The sequence below is a fragment of the Macaca mulatta genome, chromosome X (genome assembly GCF_049350105.2).
Source record: "Macaca mulatta isolate MMU2019108-1 chromosome X, T2T-MMU8v2.0, whole genome shotgun sequence".
In the NCBI taxonomy this organism is placed as follows: domain Eukaryota; kingdom Metazoa; phylum Chordata; class Mammalia; order Primates; family Cercopithecidae; genus Macaca; species Macaca mulatta.
In genome coordinates this window covers 95319733-95330101 of record NC_133426.1, presented here as the reverse complement: position 1 = coordinate 95330101, position 10369 = coordinate 95319733, and the positions used below count along the sequence as shown (strand labels likewise).

Here is a 10369-nt window from a genome sequence, read left to right as displayed (position 1 = left end):
CTTTAGTTTTTTTTTTAACTTCACGTTTGAAACTGTAAAATTTAAATTACAAGTGCACAGAACTATGCAAAACATTTGACACAGCTAGAAAACTTGTCTAGGTTCAAAATTTAAACAAAACGTAGGGATACATGATGCTGAGTTGGCATTTTGAATAAATGTGGGGAATTCCTTAGTAATAATCTCTCACAACTTTGAATCGGGCAAAATTTGTTTTATTATCTTCCTCTCTTTTGGTGAATCTCACACATATATTTTTGGCTTTTTGACACTTCTTCCCTTATTAAAAATATCACCATATATGGATGTTGTATAATCTCTTGATTCTTCTGGCTTTCCATGTGAAGTAATACAATGTTACAGATCTTTCCTGTGTTCTTCTGTATTAGAATTTATCTGTGTCTCACACCATCAGGGCCTTTCTCTCTGAAAATTAGAAATAGAATGTTAACTAAATACATTAATTATTCTGTGCAATATCATATTTTAACCTAATCAAGGTACATATCATGAAGGATTTCCTTAAGAAATTAATCTAATAGACTTGCAGCCCCTAGCAGAGGCTTTGGTTGGTGGGGAAGTGGTGTGTTTTTTGGTAGAAGCAGTATGGGTATGTGGTATTCTTCAAACCTGTGGCTGATATAGTAAGGGGTTGTCAAAAAGCTTCCTTTGACGACTATACTAATGATGAACCAGACTGGTAGCACTTCTAAGTTAAGAATTCCCTAAGTTAGACAAAATTTAAGGAATAGCATGAAGGTAAAAAGTAAAGCTTAACAAAAGGCTAATTTTCAAGACTCAACTACCCTCTATTGTTATGGTTCTCAAAATTAGGTATATATGCATCATATCATTCGGACAGCTTGTTATAAAGAGCAGTTTCAGTCCACTCCTCTCTGAGATTCTGATTGGACATGCCTGGTGTCTAGACAAAGAATCTATATTATATGTTCTAATGACAAAGATGGTTACAGTATAGGTGGTCTGAGAAATGTACTCATACAAACTCTGCTGTATAATAAGTGTTCCCCATCAATAGATCCAAACAAAGATGAAATATCTGAAATGCCAGATAAAGAATTCAGAAGGTTGATAATTAAGCTACCAAGGAGCTACCAGAGAAAGATAAAAACACCTTAAAGAAATTTAAAATAAATTACAACCTAAGGATAATTGATGTTTCTGAGGTAGAAAAGTCTAAAAGTTTACAAAATTTATATGAGAAAATAATTGAAGAAAATTTCCTGGCCTTGCTAGAGATCTAGATGTCCAAATAAAAGAAGCTCAAAGAACTTCTGGGAAAATCATTGCAAAAGAATCATCACCAAGGCACATAGTCATCATGCCATCTAAAGTCAACATGAAGGAAATAATTTTAAGAGCTGTGAGACAAAAGCATTAGATAACCTAAAAAGGAAAACATATCAGACTAACAGCAGACTTCTCAGTAGAAACCTTACAAGCCAGATGGGATTGAGGTCATATCTTTAGTTTCCTTAAACAACATAATTGTCAGCTGAGAATTTGGTATCCAGTAAAACTAAGCTTCATAAATGAGGTAGAGGTAAAGTCTTTTTCAGACAAACAAATGGTAAAGAAATTTGTCGCTACCAAATAAGCTCTACAAGAAATTCTAAAACGAGTTATAAATGTTGAGACAAAAGCATGATATGATACAAAATACAATCTCCTTAAAGCATAAATCTCACAGGACCTATAAAACAATATCACAGTTAAAAAAATGTAACTAGGAAACAACTAACGTGATGAATAGAATGCTGCCTCATATCTCAATATTAATACTGAATGTAAATGGCCTAAATGCTCCACTTATAAGATAAGGTACAGCATGGCAGAATGGATAAAAATCTACCAAGTATCTGCTGTCTTCAAGAGACTCACCTAACACATAAGGACTCATATAAACTTCAAGTAAAGGGGTGAAAAAATATATGCCCCACAAAAGGAAACCCAAAGTGAGCAAAAGTAGCTATTCTTATATCAGAAAAAAAACGGACTTTCGGTCGGGCGCGGTGGCTCACGCCTGTAATCCCAGCACTTTGGGAGGCCAAGGTGGGCGGATCATGAGGTCAGGAGATCAAGACCATCCTGGCTAACACAGTGAAACCCCGTCTCTACTAAACATACAAAAAATTAGCCGGGCGTGGTGGCGGGCACCTGTAGTCCCAGCTGCTCAGGAGGCTGTGCCAGGAGAATGGCGTGAACCCAGGAGGCAGAGCTGAGAGTGAGCAGAGATCGCGCCACTGCACTCCAGCCTGGGTGACAGAGCGAGACTCTGTCTCAAAAAACAAACAAACAAACAAACAAAAAACAAAAACCAAAAACAAAAAAACCACTTTCAAGCAAAAACAGTAAAAAAAAAAAAATCAAGAACATTATATAAAGATAAAATAATTTGTACAGCAGACAGATATTATAATCCTAAATTTATATGTAAATAGCACTGGAGCCCCAAATTTATAAAACAATTTCTACTAGAGCTAAGAAATGAGATAGATAGCAGAACAATAATAGTGGGGGACTTTAATGCTCCACTTACAATACTAGACAGATCTTCAGGAAAAAAAAAAAAAAGTCAACCAAGAAACAATGGACTTAAACTATACCCTAAAACAAATGAACTTAACAGGTCTTTACAGAACAATCTCCCACCATCTGTAGAATATGCATTCCTCTCATCAGCACATGGAACATTCTCCAAGATAGATCATATGATAGGCCACAAAACAAGTCTCAAAAATTTTAAGAAAATCAAAAACATTATTTTCCTTTTTAAAATTACACTTTAAGTTCTGGGATACACGTTCAGAATGTTCAGGTTTGTTACATACATATACACGTGCCATGGTGGTTTGCTGCACCCATCAACCTGTCATCTACATTAGGTATTTCTCCTAATGCTATCCCTCTCCTAGTCCCCCACCCCCTGACAGGCCCCAGTGTGTGATGTTCCCCTCCCTGTGTCCATGTGTTCTCTTTGTTCAACTCCCACTTATGAGTGAGAACATTAGGTGTTTGGTTTTCTATTCTTGTGTTAGTTTGCTGAGAACGATGGTTTCAAGCTTCATCCATGTCCCTGCAAGACATGAACTCATCCTTTTTTATGACTGCATAACATTCCATGGAGTATATATACCACATTTTCTTTATCCAGTTTATCATTGATGGGCATTTGTGTTGGTTCCAAGTCTTTGCTATTGTGAACAGTGCTGCCATAAACATACGTGTTCATGTGTCTTTATAGTAGAATGATTTATAATCCTTTAGGTATATACCCAGTAATGGGATTGCTGGGTCAAATGATATTTCTAGTTCTAGATCCTTCAGGAATCACCACACTGTGTTCCACAGTGGTTGAACTAATTTACACTCCCACCAACAGTGTAAAAGCGTTCCTATTTCTCCACATCCTCTCCAGCATCTGTTGTTTCCACGATATTGATTCTTTCCTTAAGTTGACAAGCAACTTTGGCAAAGTCTCAGGATACAAAATCAATGTGGAAAAATCACAAGCATTCTTATACACCAATAATAGACAGAGAGCCAAATCATGAGTGAATCCCTATTCACAATTGCTATAAAAAGAATAAATTACCTAGGAATACAACTTACAAGGGATGTGAAGAACCTATTCAAAGAGGACTACAAACCACTGCTCAAGGAAATAAAGGAAGACACAAACAAATGGAAAAACATTCCATGCTCATGGATAGGATATAAATATTTTTAATATTTCATTATAAATTCTTTGATTTATGAGTAACAGGAGTGTATGTATAATTTCAAAATTCATATTTTAAAACATATTTATTGTCATTGAGCATTTGTTAATTGATATTTATGCCAATAATATATTCTGTTGGATACCTTGCCTTTTTATATTGCTGAAATGTCTCTTATTTTAATGGTTACTCTTGAAGTTTTACCATGCATTCTTAACAAATTATAAACTTGACTTTCTGCCTCAATCATGCAAAGTTCTTATAATACCTATAATACAAATCATCCACTTCAAAACAAACTTTAAAATAAATCACAAAATTATCATTCTTTTATTTAAAAAAAATTGATTAATCTACATGTAATCTACTAGCAACCTCTTTTTTTATTTTTCACTTTTATTTATTTATTTATTTATTTATTTATTATTATTATTATTATACTTAAAGTTCTAGGGTACATTTGCATAACGTGCAGGTTTGTTGCATATGTATACTTGTGCCATGTTGGTGTGCTGCACCCATCAACTCGTCAGCACCCATCAACTAGTCATTTACATCAGGTATAACTCCCAATGCAATCCCTCCCCCCTCCCCCCTCCCCATGATAGGCACCGGTGTGTGATGTCCCCCTTCCCGAGTCCAAGTGATCTCATTGTTCAGTTCCCACCTATGAGTGAGAACATGCGGTGTTTGGTTTTCTGTTCTTGTGATAGTTTGCTAAGAATGATGGTTTCCAGCTGCATCCATGTCCCTACAAAGGACACAAACTCATCCTTTTTTAATGAAGAACTTTTACTGTCATTTCCCTTCCTCAAATTACATTCTTTAAAACCTGCTTTAGTGAAAGGTTTACTGGTGGTAAGCTGTTTTAGGTCTTATCTATATGAAAGTATATTTATCATTATTGAAAGAAACTTTCAGAGTACTCAATTCTAGATTAAAAGCTATTTTTCTCCCAGCATTTGATGATATTATTTTATTTTATTTTTCCTTTGGCTTCCATTGTTGCTGCTGAGATCTCTGCCATAAATCAAATGGTAAAAAAAGGAGGTTAAAAAAAAAAAAAAAAAAAAAAAGAGGAATGTTCAGGAGTAACTGCTGCAAAGCCTATATAAAACCTTTACATTACCCATATAAAAGGCACCCCAGAGATTTGATTTTATTCATTTTTGTTTGTTTGTTTGTTTGTTTCTGCTTATTAAAAAGACAATACTATTAAGTTCTGAAGGGGAAAACAATTCAGATTTTACCCTTTTTAGTAATACTATGTGGTATCCATTTGTTATAATTTCATATTTAAGAGTTATTCATCTTTATTAAGTGCTCTGGCAGAGGAAAAATGCAAACAAATAAATGAAAAAGCTGGCAATGTACATTTCCTGCTTAATCTTCCAATTAATTTCTAAATTAGGATGCTAACTACCTAAAAACCATCAAGCACCAGCTAGACTTTAAATTTCCTTTATTACTTTCCTGTATCTACCCTCCGATATATTCAGAGTATCACTGGATATAAACCCCAAACTGCACTATATTTCGAACAGATTTCTTTCTGAAGACCAATAGCTATGAAGTATGCAGAGCATTAAGCCACCCTAGCAGGCAGGAATACAATAAAAGCAGGTAGTTTTTATTCATCTTCTGTGTTGAGTATGTTTGTGAAAAATCAAATTATTTTCCCTCTAGGGTATCTTCATCGGGATAGTTAATCTAATTTCTTGCTGCTTTTTGCTTTTCTCCTTTCATTTTCTTTTCTGACTGCTATGTTTAGAGGATTTCAAAAAATGTTTTATGCTGCTGAATATAGGTAGATTTACTGAGGAAGTTACACTGACTAAATTCTCATCTTATTCCTGTTCTTCTCCACATCAAAGGGTTAGGCAAAGGAGAGCTTTTGCTGAAAATCCGCTTTAGTTTCTCCAAATGTTAAATTATTTACCACTTTTGTTTTGTAGAAAATATTTTGATAGAAATGAAAGCCCCAGCAATAATGTGTGATTACTTTCTAAAGCTTACATGTTGACTGGCAAGAGATACAATATGAGGATGATTCTACGAAAGTCACCTTTTGAAGAAAAAATACATGCTGTATTAAGAATCTCATTAAACATGATTTGTTCTGACATAGATCCAAGAATACTGTAGGTCATATCTCGACCTTTTACAATTTACTGGACACAGTCAAAACATCGGAGAATATAGCTAGTTTCTTCCTTCGATATCAACCTTAGAAATAATTACCTTATGTTACACTTTCTAATCCTATATGGTATAAGACATCAACAAATTTAAATGTGGCATTAATTTTTCATCTATACTCAGACTCTGTCTCTACAAAATCATTTATTTTCTCCTGAATGTGAATTATTAGCTATTTTTGCTCTACTTTGAATAAATTCCTGATCGCAAGGCTCAAAACAGGGTTTTTGAATCACTAATTATCAGGGAAATAAAAATCAAATCCCCAGTAAAATGTCACCTCACTCCAATTAGAATAGCCATTATAAAAAAGAAGAAAAAATCACCAAACACTGGCATAGATTCAGAAAAAAATGGGAACCTTTGTTGTTGGTAATGTAAATTAGTACAACCATTTTTTGTTGTTGTTGTTTTTGTTTTTGTTTTTTTTGAGACAGAGTCTCACTGTGTCGCCCAGGCTGGAGTGGGCTGACTGCAATCTCTACTGCCTAGGTTCAAGCGATTCTCGTGCTTCAGTCTCCCAAGCAGCTGGGATTATAGGGGTTTGCCACCACACCTGAGCCTCCATAATTGCTGGGATTACAGGCATGAGTCATCATGCCCAGCCAGATAAGAAATTATTAATAAGCTCTGGTGTTCTATTGCCCAGTAGGTATACTATAGTTAACAATATTGCATATTTCAACATAGCCATAAGAGAAGATTTTGAATGTTCTCACCATAAAGAAATAATAAATAGTAAAGGCGGTAAATATGCTAAATACACAGAGTGGTTACATGTATCAAAGCATCACACTATACCCTATAAATATGTTCAATTATGTGTCAATTAACAATAAGATAAAACAAATAAAATAGAGTTTTGTCCAGGTGCAGGGGCTCCTGTAATCCCAGCATTTTGGAAAGTCAAGGCAGGCAGATTGCTTGAGACCAGAAGTTTGAGACCAACCGAGGCAACATTGCAAGACCCGTCTTTATTTAAAAGCAAACAATGAAACAAAAACAGAGTTTTCAAGACTCAGTTTTTGCTTGTTTTCTGTTTTCTCTTTTGTTCTTATGGATATAGCATCATTGACTTGGTAGGCGACAATGAAAAGAAGAGCAAAAAAGACATGACGAAGCCAGGTTTCTAAGTGTAGGCCTACTATCAAGTATAGGAAGTTACCTGGTTAATAATTTTCTAGATGCCAATGTCTTCTTTTGTAAACAAATTGTTGAGCTACTGTGTTTCTAAGAATTCCTAAATGTGCACAACTATCATTAACTGATATCTAAAAGTATAAATGTAAAGCAATAATAGTTTATACTGAAATTAACATAAGAAAAGATGGATAACAATTACTGCTAAAAATGTACGTAGAAAATAATATGTTAGAGAGAGCCTAAGGAAGAAAACATAGCTTTTGGAAGCATGATTGGATAAGGCTTAACAGCATAAACTATGGTCTCAAACACATTTGAATTTGTATCTGGTAAATGATAGTAACATTAGGGCAATAAAATTAAAGTAAGATATCAAAATTAATGTAATTTTTTTGTTGTTGTTGTTCTCTAAGTGAGATAGAAAACCACTGGAGAATCTTGAGCATAGAAATCATATGATTTGACCTATATTTTTAGAAGACCATTCTGGCTGAAGTGTCAAGAATAGACTTGGAGAGGGGGGCAAAAGCAGAAATAGACCATTTGGAAGATCAAATTATTTGGGAGATCACCCAATTGGGGTGTGAATAAGAAAAATCTAGAATAATGATAGGATTTTAGCCTGAGCAATTGGGTAGTTGGTGATACAGTGTTAGTGATACACAGAAGAATGAAGAAGAAATAATTTTGGAGAGAAACAGCATAAGTTCTGTTTATATATATTAATTTGACATGCAGATTATACATTCAACTAGAGATGTCGACGAAGTAGTTGGATATATGAGTCTGAAGGTAAAGAGAGAAGTCTGTGCTAGAGATATAAATTTAGGAGTCAACAGTATGCAGAATATATTTACATCCATGAGACTGCTTAGGGTCACAAAGGGACTTGGTAGTGACAAAATAGAAAGGGTCCTAAGACTAAGGGTCCTAAGACTATATCTCAAGAACAGCTGATGGTATCAGTGCCCTGCCCATATCCCCTTGACATTCATAATTTTTGTGTATACCAGCCCACTTTCCAATGGTCAGCAACTATGCATCTTTACTTTGTCTCCTTTTAAAGATTACCTCTGGACACTAAAGTCTAATCTGTCCTAACACACAGAAAACTAAAAATTCACTCAGGAGCACCTTCCAATCCATGAAAAGAGTTGTGAAATACCTTTTTTCATTCACCCCTTATGTGGGACAACAACATGGTGTATGTTCTACACTAACTCTCATAATGACTATTGGGAAAAGCTTCCTCTAAGATACAATAAAAGCTTGTTTGATAACTCACCCTACATTAGTTGTTTTCTTTCCATGCTTTATTTCTCTGTGTGCTTATTGGCATTTAAACAGGATCTGCTCCAGGAAGAAAAACAAAAAACAAATAATCCTGAAATATTGCAATATTTAGATGTTGTATAGATAACAAGAGCCATCAATGTGGCTGAAAGAAAAAGTGGTTGTGAGATAGGAGAAGAACACTTTATCATCTGTATTAGATGCTACTGATAGGTCAAGTAAGATAGACTGAAAGTGGCTATTGTATTTAACATTATAGAAGTCATTGATAGTCCTGAAAAGAGAGCAAAATTTTGATTCAAATGAGTCTAAGAAAATAAGGAGTGCATTTGTAGAGAGCAATATATCAACTATTTGTTCAAGGAGTGTTGCATGAACAAGGTAGATTAAAAAACAAAACAAAACAAACAAACAAACAAAAAAACCAGTTAGTAGCTACAGAAATACATGAATAAAAAGGCTTTATTTCATTTTATTTTTCAGTAGATCCCCCTTATCTGTGGTTTTGCTTTCCATGGCTTCTGTTACCTATATTCAACTATGGTCCAAAAACACTAACTGGAAAAATTCAGAAAGAAAAAAATTATAATTTTTAAATTGCATACTTTTCTAAGTAGCATGATGAAGGCTTGTGCCATCCTGCTCCATCCTGCCCAGAATGTGAATTACCACTGTGTCCAGTTACTCCATGCTGTCTATGGTACCCATCCATTAGTCATTTAGTAGTCATCTCCATTATCAGATTGATTGTCTGGTATTTCAGTACTTGTGTTCAAGTAACTCTTATTTTACTTTATAATGGCCTTGAAGTGCAAGAGCAGTGATATTCACATAGTTAAAATTGCTCTATTTTATTATTAGTTATTAACATTAATCTCTTACTGTGCCTAATTTATAAAATTAAACTTTATCATAGGTATGTATTATGTATCGAAAAACATATACTATACATAAGAATCAATATTGTTGATGGTTTCAGGCATTTACTGGGAATTGTGGAATGTATCCCTACATAAAATGGGGAGAGACTACTGTATTTTTTAAGATTATAGGATTAACAGGATATTTGCATGCTAATGAGAATAATCTAGTAGAGAAAAGTTTTGATAATTAAGAAAAGTGGGAATATTGATAGAGTGATATGCTTGAGTAGTTTACATTACATGGGCTAGAGTGCACAAGTGGAGTAGCTGGTCTTCGAAAGGAGAACAGAATAGTTGAACATAGTAATGTAAGGAAAGGTAGAGTATATTAGAATACATGCAGGTAGATGTGGTGAGACATGAAGGAATGTCTGAAAATTACCTCAAGAATGCAATATGGGATACCTGGGCAACGATGAAGCTGGTTCTGGTGATCAACTTCATCTCCCAGCAGGATGGGCTGCATTTGAAATCAGTTCATAGGTGACTGAAGTTTTCTTTCCCATTCTGTAACTCAAACAGAAAGGGCTATACCTTTGCAAAGACGTAGATAGCAGGCAGTTCCCTTTCCAAGATACCTCTTTCAAACTGTTGTCACCTAAGCCTAGACATCTGGACACTCCAGTAGTCTGAATATACTTTCATTAGATAAGGTGTCTTGCATGTTTGGTGCCACTTAACAAATTACCACTGACTTAGTAGGTTAAAAGTACAGCATATATATTATCTCATACTTTTTTTTGTAGGTTGAAAGTCTGGGTGGGCTCAGATAGATTATTTCCTTAGGATTTTACAAGGTGAACATAAAGATGTCAGTAGAACTAGGTTCTTATTTGGAGGCTCTAGGAGAGAATTCACTTCTAAGCTCATTGAGGTTAACATAATTCACTTTCTTTCAGCTGAGGTCCTTGTTTCCTTGCTGGCCATCACCTGGAAGCTATATTTAGCTCTCAGATCCTTTCTGTGTAACCTTCTCCATCCTTAGTGCTAGCAATGGAATATCTCCCTTGAGTCAAATCTTTCTCAGGTTTCACCAATCTTTCTGACATGCTCGTCCCCTACTCTTTT

At 34.8% G+C, this 10369-nt stretch overlaps 1 long non-coding RNA gene across 1 annotated transcript; it reads right to left on the bottom strand.

Moving 5' to 3' along the window:
- Positions 1-201: 201 nt before the first annotated feature.
- LOC114674859 (uncharacterized) lies at positions 202-9831 on the bottom strand. Its single transcript, XR_003725941.2, has 3 exons — positions 9707-9831; positions 8371-8435; positions 202-426 (listed from the first exon to the last, which is right to left on the bottom strand). It is a non-coding gene; the product is annotated as an uncharacterized LOC114674859 (long non-coding RNA).
- Positions 9832-10369: the final 538 nt, after the last annotated feature.